This window comes from Aotus nancymaae, unplaced genomic scaffold (assembly GCF_030222135.1).
Source record: "Aotus nancymaae isolate 86718 unplaced genomic scaffold, 86718_ANA_hifiasm-v0.15.2.pri h1tg000029l, whole genome shotgun sequence".
NCBI lineage: Eukaryota > Metazoa > Chordata > Mammalia > Primates > Aotidae > Aotus > Aotus nancymaae.
This window is the reverse complement of record NW_026988442.1, coordinates 67,390,179-67,416,592: the sequence shown is the minus strand read 5'-3', so window position 1 is coordinate 67,416,592 and position 26,414 is coordinate 67,390,179. Positions and strand designations below refer to the sequence as shown.

The window sequence follows — 26,414 nt, the reverse complement described above, 5'->3', positions numbered from 1 at the left end:
AATTTTGTATGATAAATTCTCCCCCAAAAATAAGGATATTAAAATCAGTCTTACATTCAGCTTCTGGCTTTCAGTTTTTAAACTTTGATTGTTCAGTTGCATGTTAATTAAGACAAACTTCTAGCTATAAAGTTCTTTGACATATCTTTTCTCAGGGTAAAATGAATGTGGGACCTAAATAGTTTGAAAATCCAGTTTAATTCAGAAAAGGCAAAACCAAACCATAGGTATTGAGACCTATAAATATTATCTAGATATATCAGTTGAATTACTTATGCTGTTTAAAGACAAGAGAAGTTCCATTTTTAATACATTATTGTATTCTTCTGAAATATCTGACTGTAACAGAAGGGACTTATAATAATATATTATGATTTGCTCATAGTCTAATGGCTACAGATCCTGAGATATTACTCATCTTCTTCATCTGTTTGCTTTTATGTATGTTCATCTTAGTATTAAATAGAATATTAAGTGATAGATTTTTCATAAAGTAGGACTCTAATAGAATTTAAACAGAGAAATCCAAACACACATTATGAACAATTGCATATAAAAATTGCAATTCTTATGTAGTTTATCAACATGAAAATGAAACAATATCTCACCATCACTATGTAAAGCCATCAGGAAAAATCCTTTTAAGGTTAGATAATTATTTTGTGAAATAAGCAGAATTTCCAATTATAATTTGTGAAAACTTTAAAACTAGATGAATTGATATTATGTTTCTAAAACATTTTTAAAAATTATTTGCACCCAGAGTCTTATGAGTCCTTAGTCAGATTTTGTCCATTTTCTCCAATTAAATTATTTTCTTTTAAAAAGCTAGCCTCAGTGGGGTTGAGAGGAGAACTCAAGAGGCACATACATAAATTGTCTTAATTTCTGAGAAGTGTGGGTCTGACAATCACTTAAAACAATATAGTTGATATGGCTGTCAGGATGGACTCTTTTCAAAAGAATGTTTTTATAGAATATCATCATGACACTTTGCTCAGATGGATGTCTTTAGCAGTATTTGATTAATGTAACATAATAAAAGAGATGCACACCAAAGTGTCTGTACATGTCTTGTTAGGTATGTTTGATTCATTATATGTGGTTCTCTGTTCTTTCCTTCTTCCACAGTTCATTTTTTATCATTTCAATAATATATCTATAAATATGAAAAAGTTGGCCCTTTCAGAGTCTTTGACATATATAGCTATTAATTCATAACTCTAAAAAATTGTATCTTTCAACCTGTCATTTTAAAGCTTGTAGAGTTTATTACAGCAAGTAACCTGTGTTAGAAATTAGATTTGGAACTTTAGCAAGAAGATAAAGAAGCTCATGCACCTAAATGTTAAGGAAAAGATACCTAGACGTAGTTCTAAGATAGAATGATGTGAAAAGATCACTTATTAAAGATTATAATTTTAAACTCCCTGAAGATAGTGTTCAAGATTATATTGGTTACTAGTTTCCCACTTACTCTGTTTTCCATCTCCAGATATCAATCATTGAGCAAGCTTGTTATAAACAAAGCTCTCCAATTACAGTTCCATGATCATCTTTGTTGCAATGAGTTGATGAGTTCATGGTTTATATACCAATGACATACATGGTTCTAAGTAAAAGTATTCTGAAGGCATATTAATAGTACAATTGAGTATCCCTAATCTGAATGTCTGAAATCTGAAATGCTCCAGAGTCTGAAACTTTTGTGCACTGATAGAATGCTCAAAGGAAATGCTAATTGAAACATTTTGGATTTTCAAATTAGGGATGCTGAACTAGCATAACACAAATATTAAAAAAAAAAGTCCCAAATCTGAAACTCTTCTGGTTCCAAGCATTTTGGATAAGGAATACTCAACCTGCATTTATTTAAATATACATTTTAGGTGTTACTGTTTTAACAGGGGTAAGCCCTATATGGTAGATGCTATTTTACTTTCATTTCACTAATGAGGAAGCTGAGGCAGAAATCACATGCCCCAGATCATACGGATGCTAAGGGGTAGAGCTGGGCTTAAAACTCAGCAGCCTGGCTCTGGAGCTCTTGACCTCCTTGAGAGAGAGCTAAACCTGGAATGTTTTCTTCTTGGTGCCTTTGGTCCTGCTTCATATTCTTTAATGCATAGGTAACAGCTTGGCTCCCTCACTTCCCACGCTCCTTTTCTTGGTTCAATTAAGAAAATCATGGCCCAACATCAGGATAGCAAGCCTGCAGTGTTCCATGTAATGAGCTGTGACTCACAGATGATTTGGGGGTTTTGGGTGCCAGGCTAGCACATCATGTGTGAATAAGCTTGTGGCAGGGGCTGAGGGTGAGGCCTGAGGACATGGTTTATGTTGGAGCCTAACGGTGTTCTGGGTGACTCATGTACACTCAACCGCAGAGTCATGAACTGCTTACACACACCCAATGTCAGGTTCACTCCGAGGCTGTTCCTCCACAGCCATTTTACAACTCTGTCTCTGAAAAGCACAGAACGTATTTTGGCCTTTTCACTAGGAGATCCTGAAGGGGACTTAAAGAACGGCCTTCAGGTCCTGCTGGTCCCTTCCTGGGAAGACTTTTATTCCTTTGGAGCTAAGAAAGACACCTAGATGGTGCCCTCCTCTCTCTTGTGTTGCTTGGAAGTCATGGGCTTTGGGGTCAGCTAGACCCATGGCTAGCTCTTGGTTGCGTTCCCAACAGCTCTGAGATCCTGGGCAACTGACTTATTATTCTTGGACATGGCTTTCTTGGAAAACCATAAAACTTATAGAATGGGATGGGAGCATTTTAAAATACATTTATGGGAAATTAACACAGAAGACCTTTTTTAAACACTATTTTTAGTGGTCACTTAGCCAATGGCTTCAGCTTAGGAATGACTGAGGCAAAAGCACTAATTAAGGATGGTAATTTTATTCATCTTTGTATCTGTTTAGTGTCAAGTTGGAGGAAGAGAGGGTTTAAAATATGAGCTAGTAATCCCCCACCAGACATTTTAAAACTATGAATAAAGTTAAGAAAACTATGCAAGAACTAAAAGAAGGTCAAAGGAAAAGAAGTGATCAACATTGTAGGCTCAAAGCACACTAGGCGTCTTCCAGGAGATAAGAAAGTTCAGAAACGTGGCCCTCCCTGCACTGCAAATCCCTTTGCGTCCCCTTCAAGCCTCCAAGCTCCTCTACCTCAGCTCATTATTAATGCTGATCTCCCCAGGTAGGGGAGAGGATGTGGACTTAAGGGCCTCAACTACATTGCTTAGGATTGTAAATTTCAGAGACACTGACTGATATGAGTCATACAATTTTAGTTCTGAGTCCTCCTCTGTTCTTGAAAATAGAGATTGGAGAGGAAAACTGTGTTTGTAATTTTAGAGTGCCCAGGTCAGGCACTTCCTTTTTGCATGTGTTTTGGGCAAGCCCCTTACCTTTCGGAGCCTAGCTTACCACCCCTGGAAAGTGAGGCGACTAAACTTAGTGTTCTCCAAGGCCCTGTTTGAGTTTGCATGCCACCGACTCTAGACGTTTCTAAATAAACAAGTAAACTTACAGTTACCATGGAGAATGTCTGTGTCCTTGCTGATCATTGTAAATGTCCCTGATGTCAAAATGCAGGATGATAAAAAGTGAAGTTGAAAAATGAGGAAGGGGTGTGACAGGGAGTGATCTTAATCGTTTTGCAGGGTGTGCACTTTTTAGGCTGCCTAAGGGCAGGGTTGAAAAATATATGCCTTCTGCTAGCATATTTCAGAGTCAGCCAAACTACATTTTGGTTAGGAACTATCTTGTCCAGAAAGAGGGAGGATGATAATCAAAGCAAGGGCAGTCCCAGTGCTCAGATGATCCCTTTTTACCTGGTGAAGGATATCCTTGGATGGTTGTTTTTCTACTGAGTCTTTAGAAGAGGACACTAGGCTTAACAAAGTGTCAAAAGTCCACAGCTGAGGAGGCCAAGTGGAGCCAGGGAAAGGAAGTGGCTTAAAAGACTTACTGTTATTATATTAGTAATATATTATGTCAAATTTATTATTGAAATTTATATATATATACACTTCAAAAATATAGTAGAGTGAGGTATATAATGAATCCCTACATTCCTATTGTCGAGTCAACCATCAATTCATAGCCAATCTAGTCTAATCTGTATCTTCATTTAATCTTGTTTTAACAAATTTTTTTGCGACAAATCTTGCACAATTTCATCTGTAAATATTTCCAAATTTATCTCCAAAATTAAGGGTTTTTTAAATTTAAAAGGCAAATGCAATAATGTTAGCACACCTAAAAATTAACAAAAAATTTTTAATTATATTCAGTAGCAATTCAAGATTTAGATTTCTCCAATTGTTTCATATATATACATATATATTTTTAACAATTTATCTGAATCTAGATCCTAATAATGTCCATAGAAAGCTATTGGTGAAATGTGTCTTAAGTGTCTTTTACTCCATAGATTTCCTTCCATTTTTCTTTCTTTTTTGAAACAACTATTTGGTGAAGAAACTAGGTCGTTTTTCCTGTGAATTTTTTGATTTTAATTGATTAAATTTCTGTGCTATCTTTTGACATGTTCCTCAGTCTTTTCTATTTCCTGTTAATTGATATCTGAATGTATGATTATATTCAGGTGAGTTTTTTTTGGCAAATATATTTCATAGATGTGTCATGTATTTCTTTCTTTCTTTCTTTCTTTTTTGAGATGGAGTCTTGCTCTGTCACCCATGCTGGAGTGCAATGGTGTGATCTCCGTTCACTGCAGCCTCTGCCTCCCCGGTTCAAGCAATTCTCCTGCCTCAGCCTCCTGAGTAGCTGGGATTACAGGTGCGCACCATCAGGCCTGGCTAATTTTTGTATTTTTTAGTAGAGACAGGGTTTCACCATGTTGATCAGGTTGGTCTCGAACTCCTGACCTCATGATCTGCCCACCTCAGCCTCCCAAAGTACTGGGATTATAGGCGTGAGCCACCGCACCTGGCCATGTATTTCTATTAGGAGGCAAACAATGCTAGATTGTCTCTTTTTTTGTGATATCAGTAGCCATTATCGATCATTGTTCAGATCCCTTAATTAATTAGAGGCTACAATACAGTATATTAATTCTATGAATGTAATTCCTTTTAACCTAATAGTTGAAATATTTCTAAGAGAAACTTTTCCTATTTGATTACCCTAAGGAAATATATGTTCATTATATTATCTGTCTATAAAACCCAGGATAAATACTGGATTTAACCTTTTTTTCCCCCAGTTTCAGCATATTTCGTAGCCTTCTTCAAAAGTGACCAATGACAGCTGCATGTGTTTTAAATTGTATTTTTTTTTAATGCATTGACATAAAAATATTTAGCCTGGAAACTTTGGAGTCAGATGGATGTAGGTTTGAGCTCTGGCCCTGTCTGTTACCTCAGAGAGTCTTTTCCTCTCTTCTCAAGGCTACATCCTAGTCACTTTGGGCTCTCATGGGTCTTCTGCAGGGAAGTTTTCTTTGACTTTCCTGAGCAGGGCAAATTAATCTCTCGGAGACTCAGTTTTCTCATCTATAAAATAGGGCCATTTTATTGCTCATCTATAAAATAGGGGCAATAATACTGATGCCATCTGATATAGTTGTGAAGATTAAGAGAGATACAGGGTACAAAACTCTCCATTATAGGCATTCAAGGGTCTTCAATTTTGTTGTTATTTTGTATCTAACAACCTTGGACACTTAACTCCTGTGGTGAATTACTTTGCTGTTACCTCTATCTTGAAAGTATTGCTGGAGAAACAATTATGAAAAAATATTTGCTTCTGTTTATGAAGATGCAAAGTCACATGACAAATTATCAATATTTACAGAGCTCTAAAATGTTCTGAAAGGTGGAAGAGAAAGAAACAGTATTCAAGAGTCTTGTCCCAAGGTGTTGTGGGGGAGACAAGGTGATAATTGAGAACTATATATAAAAATAGGTACAAAGAATTATGTGGAGCAATTAAATCTGATGGGATGGATGGACTTGCTTACGTTAGGGAAGGGTGTCTAGGTACATTGGATTCAAAAGCAGAGGAAGAACCTACTTTGGAGGAGTCTTTGTGAGTGGAAGGGAAATCCTGAAGTTAGAGTTGGTCTCTTTCTCAAAAAAAGGAAGTTGTTGCTTTAGGAGGGTTGACTAAATACCCTGACAATACTCACTTGACTAAAAATATCTCTTCCATGGGCTTGAAGTCCTAAAGCCAGAACCAGAACTGTAGCTTGTTCCTGCTGCACGCCATTCTGTGTTCCACCTCTGCAATCTTGCTTGGGAGTGTCCTTCTCGCTTGCCGTCCTCACCTGCTTACTCCCACTTATTTTACACCATGCCAGGAATCATGGCTTTAAAGAGTCTTTCTCAGCCCCTTCATTCATTGCACCACTGGGGCAGGGCCTCACCTACATTTTCTCATTGTATCCTGTACACGTTCCCATCACAGTGTTCATCATACTGTTCATATCCACTGACTTCTCTGGACTCCAAGGACCACAAGGGTAGAGACTCTCTTGATTCTCTCTGTAACCTCAGCACAGTGGCCAGCACATATGTATGCTTAAGAAATAATAAATGTGTAGCTGGGTGCTGTGGCTCCTGCCTATAATCCCAGCACTTTGGGAGACTGAGGCAGGAGGAGTGCTTGAGCTCAGGAGTTTGAGAGCAGCTTGGGTAACAAAGCAAGACCCTATCTCTACTAAAAATAAAAAAAAAATCAGCTAGGCATGGTGGCCCATGACTATAGTCCCAGCTACTTGGGAGGCTAAGGCAGGAGGATCACTTGAACCTAGGAGTTGAAGGCTGCAGTGAGCTATGATTGTGCCACTGTATTCCAGCCTGGGCAACAGAGGGAGACCCTGTTTTTTAAAAAAAAGAAAAAGAAGAAAGAAAGGAAGGAAGGAAGGAAGGAGAATAAATGTGTAATTGAAGTTTTACCTGTTTATTTGTAAGTTTAAATTTGGACAAGTTAGCTGGAAGTGTAGACTAGTAATGTGTTAACACATGAACCTAAATGAGTTTATCTGGTTGACTCCTTGCAGGAACAGAGTGGTGGTGAGTTAGCATGGCTCAGCGAGCTGGTTTGGGGGCAGGTAGGCAGAAGAGGCTGGCTGTCAGTCCTGCCTGAGAGGCAGGTTTGAAAAAGCAAAGGTGAATGGCCTAGATTGTATTATTCTTATTCTTATTTTCCTAGTACTGCCCTTGTGTGAAAAGTGGGAGAAAGCAAGAAGTGTTTGGGGAACAGCAATTAATCTTTTGGATTTTCTTGACTAGATTGTGGAAACTGAGCAGAGGCAAACCATATAGAGGCTAGCTGGGCCTGGACGATTGCTGGGGAGCTTTGGAAACACAGCCAGGTGACAAGGTTACATGTAGAAATGTCCATCTTAGGAATGCATAGTAGTCTGTCTAAGAAAAAGCCATTTGATATTAGTTGGGTGTTTTGTATATTTGCACAGAGAACTTGCTCAATTATTGAGGTTCTTAAAGCACTCAGTCATTTGCCCAAGAGAGATGCCTTTTCACATAAACAACGGTCTACCTGGTGTCAGAATTTCTCAACAGATAAGACACACTTGCGCTCAGGAAGGAACTTCTGCAGGCAGATAGCATACCAAACTTTTATTGTTAATATGGGAAGAAAGGCATGCATCAGAATAAGAGGAAAACCTGCTCTGGTGTGTTTGCACCTGAGGAGGGGGAGGGGATGCCATTTTTATCAGACACACTGAAAGCAGCCGTTCATTCTTGCAAGATGGACTGTTCCAGATTTTGTTGCTTTGTGAAATTTTTAGTACACAATGTAAGTAAGAGTTTTAGGCAGAATTTAAGTAAAATCCAGGATTATTTCAGACAGTTAGAAATGAACAATAACATGTTTATCATTAGAATCAGAGTCTCCTTGTTATATTTTATAGGGTTTAGCACTTGTCTGTCAATACCCATCTCACTGAATGTCTCCATCCATAACATAGGTTTTCTTCCCCCCTGGGTGAAGGGATGGAGAAGAGTGGATCTTTTTCTAAATTTTTTTTCTTCCATCATGATTTTATGTATAAAATTTCACAGACTGACATTTTCTAGAACCTCCATATTCGTTGAACAAGTTTGTTTAAATACAAAGATTTCTAAGTGACATTTTGACTTCTGATTTATATGGAATCATAATAAATTATACCAAATAAACTCTCAAATCATACTGATTAAGAAGTCTGATTAAGAAGTTTTTCTTCTCAAAAGAAAAATAAATATTTTCAATTCTTTTTAAAATATGTTTTTGTGTTCGGCAGTGCCTTGGTCTCACGGCAGAGAAGAGATTAAGTAAAATGCTAACTTGTAGTAACTTTACATTTTTAAATTTCTTATCCTAAAGACTGATACAGAGGTAATTCCTGGGAAACCTCATTTCTCTGGCAAGTCAATGGCTTACTTTGCTTCTTGTTATTTGCTTTTAACAGTAGCAGAGATTTTTATTCCTTTTTTCCTTTTTCTTTAACTTGCAGAGTCAATTAAACTGTTTAACCAAATAGATCTTAATAGTGTTGATAGATTCTTATTATATTCCTGTCATAATTATTTTTTAAAACTGGCAGGAAGCCTTTGGTATTGAACATCACTTATAACCTTGGTGAATGGTCATGTAAATGGACAATTTGCAGAAATTTCAGCTGGGGTTAACCTTAGAACACGGTTGTTCCAATATAAAGCTGCTGGCTTCCTTTGCATTATTACGGATTTCTGTTTGTTTTCTTTATACTGTTGGGCAGGCTTCCCCTGAGAAGTTTAGATGGACGATTTAAGGGAGGCGTGTTTTCAGGAGGACTTAGTGGTGATACTGGAAAAATCTTAGTGAAATGATGGCCGAGGTCATTATAATATGGCCTTGAATCTCATAACTCGGGAGGAAGTTGGTAGGAGGTGGTGGCAGAAAGGGAAAGATACTGAGGTGTTTCTAACACGAGCACAGGAATATGTGGCAATAATAGAACATTACTAAAGTTCTCCTCTAGAATGAGTCATTGACAAATATAATTTGAGGCTTTATGCAGCCCCAAGAAAATATCAATTTCTATGATTTTTATAAACTTGCACTTTAGAAAGGTTGGCAAATTGATAGACAATGAATAAATGCATTCAGAATTCAAAGTTGACATTCATATTTTGGCCTCAATTTAGCTAGGTGAGATATTTAGTGACACTTGGATGTCCTTACAGGACATTTTTAGTATTAAAAAAAATACTAAAACAATATGACAGATAACTTTCAGTATTCTAGACTTAACTAGGAAGCAAATTTTGCATTCAAGAATAGAGAATAACTTTGCAAACCCAAATCAAGAAATCTAACCACCCTAAAGAAATGAATTTTGTTGTAAAGCTAAAATGATTACATACTATATTCCTTAACTTAATGAGAGAAAAATGTACCTCTGGTCTAATAAGTTCCATATTGTTAAATGTCAATGTTAGCATCTCTCTTCATCAGTGTTATCAAAAATTTAATGCTAATATTATTTTACTGAATCTGTGAAGAGATTTTACTATTTTTCTTTTCTTTTTCCTTTTCTTTTTGGAGGTTGGGGTGTGTTAGTGTTTCAAAGTTTGGTGTTGAGACTGTATGTATTTCCAAAGGATAATACTAAAATAGTTGGTGAAATTATAATCAGATTTCTACATCCTCAACTCTTTATATCCAAGAAGTTTTGCCATTTCAAAGAAAGACCAGAAGTTTTAAAAAATAATTATGACAGAATATAATAAGACTCTATCAACACTATTAAGATCTATTTGGTTAAACAGACAGATACCTTTTCCCACATGAACTATTTTTTGATCAATATAAAGTATGGTAAAGCACGGAAAAAAAGCAAAATTTGAGATACTTTTGTAGGTGGACACATGTCAGATAGTATATAAAATTAACTTAAATATTCAAACGCTATAAAATATGAGGCAGATAGGATATCATCTCCAAAGAGGATATAGTGAAAACAATACTTTGAAATGACAAATAGTCAATATGGGTATAACTTTTTCATATTAGAGAAACCTTATTGTCCAGACAAATTTAGTAGTAGTGTGTATTTTACTTCTAACAATTTAGTGACTAAAGCACTTTGCCTTTTCCATCATATTCTGATAATAAAAGCTCCTATTCTGTGAACATTTTACAATTTTTTTTTTTCAGACGGAGTCTAGCTCTGGTTCCAGGCTGGAGTGCAGTGGTGTGGTCTTGGCTCACTGCAACCTTTGCCTCCCGGGTTCAAGCAATTCTCCTGCCTCAGCCTCTTGAGGAGCTGGAATTACAGGTGCACCACCATGTCCAGCTGCTTCTTGTATTTTTAGTAGAGACAGGCTTTCCCCTTGTTGGCCAGGCTGGTCTCAAACTCTTGACCTCAAGTAATCCGCCGGCCTCGACCTCTCAAAGTGCTGGAATTACAGGCGTGAGCCACTACACCTGGCCTACACTTTTTAATCATCTGATTTAATGAAGAGTTGTTAACTACTCTCAGCTAATGCTAATCAGGAGGTGTTCAGGTTCTTCCACAGGCACTGTTCCCAGGCTCAGTTCCTAGGCCATATTCAGTGGTTATTTAATAGCTTTGAAATGCCATTCACCTGTGGCCTATTTCACCTTTCCCAGGATTCTTAGGGAGACCCTCGCCTCCATTTTGAAGACGGAAAATAAAAGCCGCAGACCTATGAAGGTCTAAGGCGAAGTTCAGAAGAGCTGTATCGACTGTTGAGACCTGGCGACTTGTTTAAATTTCATCAGCCTCACTTCTATGAACTCTCAGGTAAGCACTCTATTGACTTATAATTTTCTTGTGAACTTTATAAAGCAGAGGAAAATGGCCGACATGGCAAAGTACTTGGTTAGAGTCCAAGGTGCAGTGTTGGTAATTAGCTCAAGGGGAAAAAAAAGTCAGAGTCAGGCTGCTTGCTGGAAGTTTGAGTGCAAATTTGACAAGGAAAGGAAAATGGATTGCACTCCAGTGAGAACTAGCTTAACACTTGAATTCAGAAAACTCCAGAGTTCCTCCTTGTTGAGTCCTGCAAATAAAGAAGAGGGTAAGAAAGAAGCAATTCTGAAAGGGGGCTCAGAGAGTAAACTGAAGATTTCCATGGAAATAGCTGTTTTTTTTTTTTTATGACTTTTTAAAGCCACTTTTAAGCTATTGCTTTCAGTTTACTTCAATGCGCTCACTGAAGTAAGCTTAGAAAGAAATCTTTGATATGCCAGATCAACCAAAAGTTTAAAAATATCCTTTTGTGTCTCCATTTATAATGCAAATAGAAGTTGGTGTTTTGGGTTCATTTCACCATGGTCTCTGAAGTGGGTTAATATACACAGAATGAGGAAGTGAAGGCAGTCCCAAAGAGAGCACATCTTTGATAGTTCAATAATAATAAAAAAATGTATTTAGGTCTTTTCTAAATACCTTTCACCTCCTAAGAATATGAAACATGAGAGGAAGATCTAAGAAGAATAAATTGTGGTTGCCCTCTATGTTAGCTGAATGACTAAAGATATAGTATTTGTTCTATGAATTATCCACTACTTAAATATTCCTTAAGTCTAGCCTTTATGAGCTCATAAAAAAGACTTTGCTTATGTGTCTAGGAAAGCCAGTATCTTTATATGCTGTCAGAACTGAATTTAACATACTGTTTCAATATAACTTTGAAAACCAGCAGATATTTTGTTATAGAAAGCAAGCTAGGCAAGCACCTTAAACCCGTGTTTACATTTTAGCTTTATCAAACATAAACATTTCCTAGTTGCAATAGTTTTAAAAAGTAGTAATCTATGTTTGAGAATGATGGAAAGAGACAGAATTCTGGTTGAAATAGTATTGCCACTGTACTGTTTTATTCATGAGAATCTCCAATCTTTTTTTCATATATACAAAAAAAGCCAAAATTAATTAATGTCAGAAACACAAATGAGGATTGGCAATGATCATCCATCCATGCTGGGGGAGGAAAGGCTGGGTGCTCTGTATGGTATAAACTCCAGATTGTGTTTCCCCACTGAGCACCTCTGTAAAGCCTCCCATGCATTTGGAAGCTTCAGAATTTCTTCTGGGTAACTAAAGTCAAACATAATTTTTGACAAATCCCAACCCTTCCCTCAAGGCAACCAAGAGCAATAATGTTTCAGGAAGCTCCAGCTGAAGTGTTAGTAATAACCATCAAATAAACAGAAGTTTTACCATCTTCTGTTTCATGATTGAGCTTTTTCAAATGTAAACAATTTATAAGGAAAAGGGTGAGCCGTGTCGGATATGAGAAACAGAGAAAAATTTGGTGGGAAAAATCAGAGGCATTCATTGTCAGGAGATAGAGTTAGGACGTGCCTATCATTCCAGACTGGGTAGATTCTTGTCTTTATCCTTCTTCTTGGGTTATGAGTATCACTTCTTCTCCCCTTTCCCTCCCTTCCTTTCTCCTCATTCTCTCTTGGGCATGGGTGTGGACTTCTCTTACCTTTGCCTCTCTCAGGGACCTGAGTTGACAGCTCTGTCACACTGGACTTCTCCTCTGCCCAAGCCACTCCCCCTACTCTTCTCTCACTTGGCCTAGCTGAGGAACTGCTGCTTCCCAGGCACCCTGCGTGCCTTAGCTTTGCCTACGTACCTCCGGTGTGTATTTCTTAATGGTTATATTTTAGGAGTGAAAAAGTCTCCCAATGACCCCCTTTCGTTTGTTGTCTGACTTGAATTAAGCTGCACAACTCAGAGACAAATCTTTCTTTTTCCACACTGCTGCTCTTTCTGCTGTCTCATTTAACACAGCTGGTATAAAATGCTAGAACTATTTAGCATAACAAGACTTATTAGTAAAAGTGATGAGAAAATACCATTAAAAAGGCAAGAAATATATCCCCTGTAGGAGATGCTGTTGTTACCCTGCTTAGATGCCCTTCAGTGGCTGGTACTTGCTTCCCCCCTGCGTCCTGTCCAAGTTGCTTTGAGTGTGGCTCATGACCTCGTAGCTACCTTCTTCCTGGAGACTTGTCCTCTGGGAAATGACTAACAGGGACGGGGGTCAAAGCAGTGGGGAGCTAACAAAAGACCAGCCTCTTTACCTCAAGATGGACCTAAAGCTGTGGTGTGATTTGTGCTCCAGAACTTCCAAATCAACTGAAGCTAGCCTCCAGCTAAGCCCACACTTGGTCAACATTCTTCCCCTCTCATCTCCTCCCCTTCTCCTGAGAACACTCCAATAAATCACTTGAACAAAAACTTTTACCTCAGGCCCTGATTCTAAGGAATCTCACTTAAGACATATTTTTTTTAATTAAAAAAAAAAACTTGGAATTTTTTGGCTAAATCTTAATATATGTGAAATGACCAAAGATGGAATTGGTATTGACCCAAAGCATTAAATTTGGCAAAAATGACACAAAAACTTAAGATATTTCGTAGCAAAACTTAAGAAGTAAAGTGATATATCTTTTGCCTCATTAAAAAGGGAACTATTTTTTGAGGAGTTGCAAATATTTAAAATGTTATTAGCCTCGAGAAATTCCATGAGATGGACTGCAGCAGTGTCATGATTACTTACATTATGACTGGTTTTACAGTTTCCAAAGTAGTTTCAATTACATGACCTTGGGTCAATCTCATGACAATCATGACAAACGAGATATTTATTAGCTGCATTGTCCACATATCAAGATTGTGTCTCAGAAAGGTTAAATGGCTTGACTGTGTCTCACAGTTAGTAAATACCTGGCTCATAGTTGGTGCTCAAACCCAGGTTTCTGCGAGAAGTATGAGGGAATATTAGGAATAAACCAATTTCTTACCTTTATCATCGGTGGAGTTTTCCATAATTCTGTTACTAAGTCTATTAGGGTTGCACTTGTGCATAGCAAGACCTATTTGTAAAAATGATGACTTAAACTTAACTTTGGTCAAAGTGGTCCTTTTCCTATTAAATGTGTGCATTATCCATTGTTGCATAACAAACTATCTTAAAACTTAGCAGTTTAAGACAACAAGCACTTATTATCTCATAATTTCTGTGGGTCCAGAATCAGTAGGTAGCTTAAGTGCCTCTCTCTATCTCAAGGGCTTTCACACAGCTACAATTAAGGTATTGGCCAGGGTTGTGGTCTCATTTAAAGGCTCAGCTGAGGAGAGACTAGCTTCAAGCTCACTCAGTCAGTCATTAGAAGGATTTGATTCCTTGGGAGCTTTTGAACTGTAGGCTCCATTTCCTCACTGGTTACTGGCCAGAGGCCTTCCTCAGTTCCCTGGCATGTGGCTCTTTCCATAGGACAGCTGACAATATGGCAGGTGGCATTCTACAGAGTGAGTAGGTGAGGGAAAGAAAGAAAAGGTGAACAAGGTGGAATTCAGAGCGTTTTTGTTACTTGATCTTGGAAGTGAGAGCCCATCAATTTTGCTGTATTCTCTTGGTAAGAAGTGAGTCACTAGGTCCAGCCCACACTCAATGGGAGGGTATTATACATGGACATGCATACCAGGAGCCAGGGAGTCCTGGGAGCCATTTTAGAGGCTGCCTATTGCAGTGTGTCACTTGGCTTCCTCATCTACAAGGCCCTGCAATTTGATCCAACCACTGTTTTCTCTATAAGGAAGCACTGGATTATTTTCAATATGTTAATTTCATGGGTTTAGGCATATGTGCTGTAGTTTAATGTTCTTCTCACTTGTTCTTCCTCCCACCCACTCTTCAATTTCTCTTCTCCTTTTGCTCTTCCTTTCTTGCTTCCTCTGTCCTCCTGCTTCTGACTGTACTCACTTCTCTTTCAGGCTCCCTGTTTTCTCTCTCCTCCCTTCTCATGCTCTCACGGTCACCTTCCTTTCAGAATCAAAATTCTCTGTATCTGTTCCTGCTGCCATGGCCCTTGTTGCTCCTCCATCTGCTCACAGGGACCATGGCCAACCAGCAATTTTAGCTGCTGGCTCTTAAGTTTCTAAAGAAAGTGATTCAATTCAACTCTTGGGTCTAGTCTTTCTACCAAGTTCCTCTAGGAAGATGACACCATGATGAAGTGAGACAAAGTGTTTTTTATAGAACATTGAGAATCCTGTTTTAGAAGGTGGGGGGAGGATTTTTTTTCTCTATTTCTCCATGCATAATGTCAGATCTGAATTATATCTAGTGTTGTCTTGTGTGTTTTATGTTAAATTATTTAAAAAGATAAGATGATGATGAGAATGATGATGATGATGTAAGCTAAAGTACACCGTCATATCACTTATCTAAAATTAGTTATTTAATCCTAATGGTAGTGACTGCAGCCTTTATCTCTATTTCCAGTATCTAGAATCATCTGAATAAATAAATGAATGTAGCCCTATAGCAGAACTTAGTAGATTGGATAGGTTGGCTGCTTTAGCCACTGAAGATAGAGTAGAAATGGTTTTCCCAAATCTTATGTGAAATCCAGGGAAAATATTAGTAGTGTCTGTATTTCTATTTTTCAACCATAGATGATGCTGTCAAAGAAAGAAGATAAATTTGACCCAGCAGAGAGCACATTTCATATGTGGGATTGTTGTGCAGTAATTAGCCTGTTTTGGTCTAGGATGACTGATAGCGATTCTGTGGCCCATTTTCCTGATATTAGGCAAAGGTTCTTGGGGCAAAAATGTGATGAGAATATGTTCAACTTGATGATATGTATGTTAAGGCTATTGGCACATACCAGCCAATTTTATTGCGTGACCTATTGCTAGAAAACATCAAAAGTGGAGGTCAAATCATTTGAAGAATAGTTGTTTAGTAAATTAGAATGAATGAAGTCTTCAGTGAATACCGGCATCAAATTCTGTCCTAGTTTGTGGCTTGTCATGCCCTATTCTCCATCTGGGTTGCCCCAGGCACTCTTTTTGAGGACACTTGACCTACCAGTCATATTTCAGAAACTACTGATTTGGTGCTTACTGATTGAGTTTAGACTCCAAGGAGTCCGATTTCTGGATTACATACAGACTAATGACTCATCAGACGCTAAAGGCAAAAGCTTAAAGTGCACTAGTGAATTAAGCCACAGCATTGTGGGAAAGGAAGAATTTATTATGTCATTAAACTTGATTCAATAAGTTTTGCTTCTTTAGATACACTTCACTGAGGGAAACGTAGGAAATTAATTTGAAACTAGTGTTATCATTTTTCTTCCACTTTCCCAGGTAAAGGATATTCACGTGAAATTAAGAGACAGAGTATTTCTTTGGAATGAAAAGAAAGCCATTAAAAGGAGTAATAAATTGTGAAAACTGGGCATGACGGCCTAGCCAGCCATGTACTACTTCTAAGTTCAGAGACTGTGTGCTTCAGTTAGTAAACACAGAGGAAAACTGGGCTTGCCTAATTTGATGACACTCTGGGTGAAGTTTTCAGGGCTTTGCATAAAATCTCAGAGGCTCATTGATATAAAGATGTCAGCAATAATCATGGTTGATGCTGAGAATTTAATGTGAAACTTAGAATGGGCACCAAATGGAACTCACAATGGAGGGTTTCTGCTTCAAATTTAGGACTTAACAATAATATGAAGAATATTCTCTTAATGTAAAGATTACCGTAAGATATAAAAATGTAAGCCATTTGGTGTTGAATCTTTCTACACATACCTCATACCTCATGATTGCTTTATAGCAATAAATAAAATATTTATAAATAGTAACCTGAGGATAATTGAGAAAATTGCAGAGTGTTTGTACCTTTTATAATTTATCAATCAAAGTACTCTGACAATCCTCTCAGGCATTCTAAAATGAATCTCAGTGTGTTAGAGGTAAATGGTAAAACAAAAAAAAAGAAAAAGAAAAATTCATCATATCTTAGTGTCAGTTCTAATAATGGAGGGACTTTTAGTATTTATATTCTAGGGAACAAAATGTATTTTCTATTAGTAATTATTATGCAGTGAGATTAAATAACGGATACTGGTCATTGTTTTAACTGAATACATTCCATAGCATATGACTTATGTCAAATAAAAGAAAACAAACTACAAGGAAGGTCTCTGTCCAAGGGACTAACTATTCTAATTTCATTAGTATTCTTTCCTATCACAGGCTAGGCAATATTCTATGCTCTAGATGAACATAGAAACAATAAGCAAAGCAGATTTTTTTTCTTTGATTCACTCCTAAAAGGTGATGGCTTTTTAAAGTATTACAAAGTAAGGATTTTAAAGTCCATCTGATTTGGAGTTTCTCTTTTTTCCTTCTTTCCTGCCTCTCTCTCACCCCGTTTTCCTTCCTCCCTCCTACTGTCTTTCCTTCCCCGCTCTTGCTTGTTTTCTCATGATTGAGTCACATAGGTTATTTTTATTTTATTAGTAAAATTGTTTTAATATTGGACCATTACCAAGAATAACAGACCAAAACATCTCCCCTTCTGGTTATTCAATATGCTTAGTAATGCAAAGAATATATATACGTATATATATAAAAGCTATATATAAAATATTAGCTTTTCCTTAGGATGAACTTAAGGTAAGACATAATTTGGAAGGAAAGAAAAGCTGAGGTGGAAAATTTGTCTGCTCTTGGTAGAGCTCCAATCTTCCCAAAAGTTACCCCTTCACCCTTCCCCCTCCTCCGACCCCATGCCATAATTCCAGGATGAACGTCTGGCTTGATTTCTGTGTCAATTACTTTTTTGCCAAGAATAGAAGGTTATAAAAAGAGGTTACAGACCAAAGTTACCATGGCTGCCTACAGAGATTTCCTAAAGAACCATTAGGGCCTACTTGGGAGTGTCAAAAAGCAAAACAGTTTCCACTCATAAATACCATTAAACATCTTCATGTATTAGAGAAACTAGGTTTTAATTCATATCTTTACACTTGTGGTTTTTATACCTACCACATTGAATTTATTGTGGGAGTTAATTGAATAAATGCATATAAGCCCTTAGAAGAGTGCAGGAAAAAACACTCTATGTTCTCTTTCTTCGTTCCCTTCTCCTTCCCTCTTTCCCTCGCTTCCTTCCTTTTTTTCTTAGTGCTTCTCAAATGTTAATGTTCATTAGACTGACCTGAGGATCTTGTTAAAATGCAGATATTAAGCCAGTAGGTCTGGGGTGGGCTCCGAGATACTGGATTTCTAACAAGCACCCAGGAGGCCTCACCCATGAATGGCAACCATTTAGGTAGTGACTTAACCTGGTTATTTAGTCACAACAGTGCCATTAAGACTGTAAGGTTTTAGTTCTGACTGGGTGATGTTTGTATTTTACTAATGGTCTAGAGGCCTATCTGAGAAAAGTTGCACAATATTATTTTATATGTTTCTGGACTATAAACTCGTTTGCAATATGAAGGATTACATGATGGAGTATAGGAATAACTATAAAGTGTAATCCGTGACCTAAAGTCTACCCTATAACGCCACCAACCCTCCAGGTGATTCTTATTTACACTTTGGGACCCATTGAGGTATTTGGGAGAAATGTGTACTCTGTAGGAGTAAAAATTTGTTTTGTAAATTCAAAAAACATCTGGTTTTGGCAAATTCAAAAACATATCTGGTTTTATTAAAAGAAAGTTTTCATGATGAAGCCTAATTGGTACCTCTCTGAGAAACCTCTTAAGGATTTTACTGCAGGGAAGCTATTTAGTGAGATCCAGGTGCTCTTCCTGATCAGCAATAGGTAGCTGCTGGAACACTGATTGCACTGTTATTCATCCTGGCACAAGCTGTGACCTGCCAACCAGTGTTACTGGTATTGTTTATTTCAGGTACTCAGTTGTGAGCATTATGCGCAAGGCTTTTCTCTCTACAAAAGTTTCATCCATTTTTTTACTGTGGTGCACATATCCTTAGATATCAGTAGGAACATATCACTCTGATTTACTGTCTTTTCTTGCAGAAGAGAAACATTCTCTTTCACTTGATTCTCTATAGCCTCAGCTCGTTTGTACTGGTTGCTAATATAGGGACAACTTAATATGAAAAAGCAAACCAAATAAAACTTGTGAAACAGTAGTATTTTTTGGTCTGATCCTGAGTCTCTAATGATCAATGAATATAGAGAAAATACAAGTGGAAATTAAAATCTTAGAATAATTTCCTTCTAGAAACAAACAAAACCTAGCATTGCAAAGATAAAGATAAAAAAATTCAATAGCTCTACTACCTTGTTCCTGAGTGTCATATCCTTAAATTTATCTCAAATATATTATTCTATGGCCAGTCACCCACCAGTTAACTATTTCAAATGACCATTATAGAAATATAGATTTTCCTATTACCTGTGTATTTTTCAGTATGCTAACAGCTTACCAATCCCAGGATGTGGATCAAATGTAATCAGAAGAATGTTATAAATAAGGAAGCAGCTACAATGCATATGTCTCATGCATGCAATAGGCGTATGTACCTCATTCATTGACAGCAACCATAGACCTTCACTCATTAGGAATTTAGTTTTCTAGCTTGGATATCTGGTTTTCTGGCTAACATTTATCTTAGAAGCAACAAGTTAGAAGAGAATAAAGGTTGCTTTTAGAATAGCTTGCTTTAAGAGTAGCATGGCAGGTTCTGGAAAGGGAGATTTTTTGAAAAGCCTGCAAAAAGTCAAACACAAAAATGGAAAAAGAAATTTTAATCTTAATTATTTGTTCTGGAGGCAAATGACTATATATTGGGGCTATATTACAAAACAATTCAATCTCTAGTGGTGATAATAGTGGTCTAGAGTAATCAAGACATGCTAAACTTGTCTATGATTTGTTCCTATTTTGGGAACTAGGACATTTACTACATAGTCTTAAAACATTTCTATACCAATTATTTTTAAAACATGATAGAGGGTTTGTTTTTTAAAGACATAGATTTTTTTTTTTTTGATGTTGCCAGATAAGCGTTAATGTGTTTTTAATTTAATTTTTTTTCAATCTAAAGAATAGAATGGATTATGAGTGAAAGAGGGTTAGAAGTTTCAGTTCCATGAGTGTTTTAGTTTTCTATTTATATTCAAACTTTTATGGAAAAGTAAATCTTATTCTTTTCATGGGAATGGAGTAAAATGGAATTCGGGAGGAATTCTGACTGAAAATTGGAGTTTTCAAACTCCACATGTCTGCAGACCTGACAGGATTTGTGAGTTAATATTTATCCTGCACCTTGATACCTTCAGGTAAAAAGTACTGTGCAAATACCAAGCCCTGTGGACTCTGTGGAAGTTTCAATCCTTACAATTTTCTAACAGCAAACCACTCAAGGGCTTGTTGGAGAGGTGGCTTCTTGTGCAGAATCACTACAGCATTGGTTTATGCTGGTGACAGTTCTTACCTGTTTTCTTCCTCAGACTGTAGCTAAAGTTTTACATCACCAGTGACATAGGCTATTGTTTTTCTTCAGAATATTTTGGCAGAAACTTTAGGTCTGAATAGCCTGGGTAAAAATTATTTGTAGTCAGGTCCCATTAATTTCATAAATAAACCCTATACCACCTGGCAATGGTTACATAAAAGGCAAGGTTTGGTCTTGCCACTAGTGCCTGACTGTAGGAGTAGCTGCCTCTCTGAGGTGGGTTGCTGAGATGTGCACCAGGCCTTTCTTTAACTGTCGAGCTCAGGCAAGGGAAGGATGCTCTAAAGAATCTTTATGAGCTGGTGTTATTGTGGAATGAGGTGTTTATTTATTTACATACATATTTTTTGTTTAACTGGAAGATAATCCATAATGTATAAACAGAGCTCAGAAGGTAAAATAGTACAGAAGAAATCTTTCTTACTTCCGCAACAGTTGCATTAATTATGGCCTATTATACATTTTTAGAAATCCAGCATTTTAATGACCACAGTTCAACAGTTTAGGTAGTAGCCTGTCAAATACTGAACCAGTGAATTTTGATAGCTCTCTAATAGAAAGAAATAGGTTGTAGAATTAACCACTTCAGTAAGTGAAAAATAAACTAGTAACATTCTCTCTCTCTCTCTCTCTCTCTCTCTCACACACACACACACACACACACACACAGAGTCTTACACATTCAGAAACACAGGTTCTTGCCCCAAACTTCACATAGAAAACCAAGTTTAAAATTCTTATGAGAAGGGACTAATGTTTTAAAAGTTAGATGCAGACTATAAGGAGATGATATTAATAAGTAACTGACAAGTTAATAGTGATTGCATAGATATAGAGGTTTAAAGACTTTACCAAAATGTAAATCCCAATTCCAACTGTGTCCCTGTTTCAGTCACTGCACCCTTCTCCCCACCCCACCTCAGAAACAGAATTGTTTTCTCCTTCAGACAAAAAGAGTTTCTATACATGTGGTCAAAATACAAGAAATAGTATTAGGAAGCTCCAGGAAATCAGGAGGAATAATTGTTACAAGTGTAACAGTTAACCTAATGTGTAGGATATGGCAAATACTGCCCCAGTCTCCCCATTGCACCTCCTCATCCTGTCCCTCACCCCACCTGGAATCATATACACAAATGAAGAGAATTTTTGTTGTCTTTGCTTTAGGGTACCGACAGATCATGATTCTTTTTCTCACTACAACATTTTAAGTGTTTTCTTTCTCCCTGAAGATTTTTGTTCCCAACACTCTTTGCATGTAGAGCAGTTGATCTTTCAGGCTTTACTCTATATCGTTGTCTCTGAATCTTTCTAACATCGCAATGCTAGTTGCTGAAGCTTGGAGTTGCCCAGGTGGTAGTTATTAACTGATGTGTCATGGTTCATGGTGAACAAGCTAGGTCAACAAACTTGTTTTTCATCATGGCTGGTTTTAATTTGAAAGGAAGCTTGTTACCTATTTGATAATGCTTCACTGAAGTTCACCTATTTCAGGTAGATTAATAGCTTGTCCAGGGATGAGGAGCCCAGGGGCCCTGTTTTAACCGTGTGCTGTAGGTTCAAGGTTCAAACTTCAGAAAGTATAAAAGTCCTTGTTTTTCTTCTACCTATTTGCCAGTGCATGCCTCGGTGAACTTTTATACTTGGTAACACTTGAACAATCACAGGTTTGGTATCTTATAGTCATATTAGAAGCTATGTTATATAGTTAAGAAAGATGCACCCTGTTAGTACTTTCCAGATTGAAAGACTTTTCAATTTTGAAGAACATGGAGTTGGTGGGGGGTTAAAAAATACACGTATATTCCTGATCATTCATTAGGAAAAAGATTAAAATCTCTGAGGTGAAATATTGAATTCCAGACAAATCTATAAACACTATAGGTAAGTATTAGATTGAAGTAAATAGATGAGAAAAGGCTGTTCATGTCTGGACCAATTCACAATGGTGACAGATCAATAATTCCTAAAAAGGAATGTCTATAAAGTACATTTATACTACATTTTAAAATTTGTAGTAAATTATTTACTGAAAAATTTTCTTCTTCTTTAGAAAGGGGAGTTTTACCGCATTTGTTTACTTAAGTCATTGATGCAATAGATCAGTGGGCATGAAAGACATATCAGCTGACTCTACCCATCTGAAGAAGGAAATTCAACCTTACAATGTGGTTCTTATGAATCTCAATATAGCTGAAGTCCCCACTCAGATTTTTCTCCTGAAGCATTTAAATTCAACTCTACTATTTGAAGATTAGACTACAATGGAAATATTAATGATGTCTCTGTACTGAGAGCAGCTTGGCAATCTTTTAAATTGATAGGTTTCTAAAGAAACTGTCCATTTAAAATAAGGATCTGATATTTGGATCTCCTAACCAGTCTGAAATGTAGTTTACCTACATAGATTGGCTATCTAGGAGCTTGTAAACAAATTCATAAATTTGTCATGCTGATTATAGTGTTGGCAAACACAATGGCTGATCATGTTATAAATGTTTATCAACACCCGTACTCACCCACCTGCTAAGAGGTGCTACGCTTTAATGAAATTGTTTGAATATCAAGGCTGGTTGCTAAGATACAATGTTCTTGTTACCAGGGATGTGATGCTTGCAGATTTCTGTTATCAAATAATGATTAGAGATGTGCTAACCTCAAGGTGCTCAGTGCAGTGAAAGGTTTACTGAGCTACAAATTAGTAAACTGTCTGCTTGAGCAGGCACTGGCAGAAGAAACATGTGCCTCGTCCATACACGACTGGCATTTTAAAAGAAGACAAGAGAGGACAGGGAGTGTGGCCATAAAGGATGGGTCCTTGAAAGTTTGCCATGGAAGGGTTTTACCTACTCCATTGCCCAGCATGATATATCTTTAGCCAGCCAGGGAATTTGTTGAAATCCATTGCCAACAACTCTTTTCTTATGAAAAATCTGTTCTTCACATTTCTGTTAATTGGTTGTTATGGAATTATTAACATTAAACACATCACATCTTTTTGTGAGAAATAAAAGTAAATAAAAGTGTAATCCCACGGACTGGAAATGTATTTTAACACAAACACATTTTAAAAGATGACACCAGGTTTAAGAGACCTATTGGTGTAACTGTCATCTTTCGTGTGATCAGTTCTGCAACTAATGATCATAAAATGTCATGCAATTTTTTTATATTGAGAATTTAGTCTTCCAGAATATTTAATATATCAAATATCAACATGTGAATGTTGGAATGTTTCTTTTTGTTTTCATCTTATCTCAAATAGTACAGTGGTGATGACCAAAGCTATGTTGCCACATTGGTCTGATAGTTCATCTTTTTAAATTAGGACCTGAATTGCACTTAACGCTGGGAAACTTTGAACACAACATTTTCACACTGAAAAAAATCTGTGATTTTATGTCAGTCCCTGTAATTCCTGAGTGTTCTACTCATAACCTGTAATATTTCAGAAATGTGTGGGCAGCTGTACTTCTAGTGTCATGTGTAACTTTTAATCTTTTTATTTTATAAGAAATTTCAGTTATTAGGATCACAGAGCTAATGGATAGTAAATTGACTCTTGAAAAGTCCCCTAATAAGAAAGGAAACTGTAGGTATATTTTTAAAATGAAGGTGATAAAATAATTTCAGCTATAACATCTGGACCAGTAGATCATGAATCCTGGGAAGAGTGGAGACTGAGTCTGTTTTTACTCACCACTGTCTGTCCATTCCCCAGACGAATGCTTGCACAAAAGAGATGTCCTGTGAATGACTGAACGATAGCTAACTCCAGGAAAAATTCACTGCTATACACAGCAGTTACTTAGGAGTTTTGTCAGTTAAACTTTCCTGCTTTTTTTATGGAGTACGAAAAGAGCCGAAGAAAAATATGACACTCTTTCAACTTTATGATATAGATTTTATATATTTCAATTTTACAGATGAGGAAACTGAAAGAATAAGCTGATGAATTTCTCAGTGTCACACAACCAAAGTGAGGCAAAGCTGGATCCAAAACTCGGGTCTTTCGCAAGCTTAGTCCTGTTTCCAGGAACCCCACCTGCCTCTGTTGTCAGAGCTGAGTGGAGAAGATGGGTCTAACGAGTAGATGTGGATAAGAACATTTAAATTCAGCAAACATTGTTTATCTGCTTGGTCTCAAACATATAGATAGTCATGTGAAGATTAAAAAGAAATAATTTATAAAGTCTTTGTCCATAAGAAGTTTTCAGTTTATTTGTGGAGATGTGATAGGTTGACTTACAGAACCAGTGGACCAAATATGAGTGCTAGGGAAAATATGTTTAGCCTGAACTCAATGTGGGTGAGGTTAGGCAAAACCAGTTTAAAGGGTAGGTATTTGGTTCAAAGATGTGGCTCTGTTACCAGTGAGATCTAGGTTTGAATTCTTGTTCTGCCACACACTGGCTATGTAAATTCAGCCAAATTTCTTAATTCCTGAAAGCTTTTCTCTTTTTGTTTTAGTTTTCTCATCACATTAGGTCAGGCAGGTAACATGCTTCACACATAGTAAGCAGTCAGTACATGTAATTCATTTCTCAGACACACTCATTGTCTGTGCCCTACAGAATTGAGCTTTCTTACACTTTCTCTAGCCCTGAAATGATTTCTAAAGCTTAAATTTCTCCTCTTTAATGAGATGCTTCACTTGTTTTTATACTGTTCAAAATTGAGTTCAGTAGAACAGATTCATATTTATTGATGAATACAAAAGAGACATTGTAAAAATATTCCCATGTTCTTCTTATCATATGACATTTGCACTTCAAATAGATTTATGAGCTAGCACGTGGTTAATTATAGCTATGCGGAGATGGATATGTAAGTGTTGCCTGGGCGGGTTTGTGCTGTCATGGTGGGAGCGACCAGAGCTGGGTGGGGTTATCTGAAGAGATTTGTTCTTTGCCTACTCATGGAACACTTCTGAGGCTTTAATGAGAAGCTAAATCTAAATGTCAGAAGTGGTATCCAAAGTCAAGATAATTCAAGTTACAATGTGACACCCTATTTCAAGGAAGAAGGAGTAAGCAAACAAACAACCCAACAGACCTCTTAAGGTTTTTAGGACTATTGTGCTTGCCAGTGATGCCACATGTACTGACTTTTCTTGGAACTTAACCATTGTTGATTTTAGCAGCACATCTCCCTACTTTCTCTGATTTGTTGTTTTATCATAATTCAATGGTGTTTTCTTTTTTCTGAGCCTTCTCAGTGCTGTACTTGCAGAGTATTTTATCTTTCGTCTAAATAAGAACGCTAAATATTTGGCCCACTGGCTCAGAAGCCAGTTTATCTAAGCCAAAAATTGTCTCTACTGTCTAATTTTTAAGGCTATATTTTAAAATGATTCTTATTCACTAGTGAGAAAATTACAAAATGCACTATTAAAAAAACATGAGGTTTGTGCCACTTAGAGAATGTATTCTATGCACCAAAACACCCATTGTTCATATTTAGAGATGCCCCTAAATATAGATGTACTGAACTACCTACATATAATTCAGATCATGTCAAAGCACACACCCCTCTCAGTGTGGGGTAGTGTGGGCATTTTGTTATCTACAGCAGCTGTTGCCTCTTTTTGAGGGTAAAAAACCTACTCCTGTTTAAATTTATGTTGCATTGAGCAAGTTGTATCGCTTGTGATTATATGTGGCTCGGCTGTGTCACGTGGCATGACCTGCTGTAACCTGCCTTAATGCAGTCCACATGTTGTACTGAATGACACACATTAAAACATTCCACTTCTCCACGGAACTGTGTGAGCAGGTGATTTCTCTAAATGGCAGACACTCGCATGCTTGCATTTTAAACCTCCACCAGTTTAGCTAAAAATATCTACAAAAGCCCACCCAAAACATTTCCCATGGTTATTTTTGCAAATCGTTGGGTGACTTACAAAGAGCAGGGAGGGATGTATAAGAGGAAGTTTTAAATTATTTACATAATTTGATAGAATGGTGCCTCCTTTAAAAAATCTACTTTGTGGAAGTCACAAAAAAGAACTTTACTTCACATAATCAGAGTCCTAGGGAGGGGACCCAGTCATATGATTATTAGCTTGCTACTGCTTGGATTCCGGCAACTTGGTGATTATATTTCTCATCAA

At 37.1% G+C, this 26,414-nt stretch overlaps 1 long non-coding RNA gene across 1 annotated transcript in view; it reads left to right on the top strand.

Annotated features, from left to right (window-relative positions):
- LOC135276997 (uncharacterized) overlaps nucleotides 1-26,414 on the top strand; it is a 397,212-nt gene that overhangs the window by 130,124 nt on the left and 240,674 nt on the right. The window contains exon 4 of the long non-coding RNA XR_010344606.1: nucleotides 10,636-10,789. This is a non-coding gene — a long non-coding RNA (uncharacterized LOC135276997). The remainder of the gene's footprint in view (nucleotides 1-10,635; nucleotides 10,790-26,414) is intronic.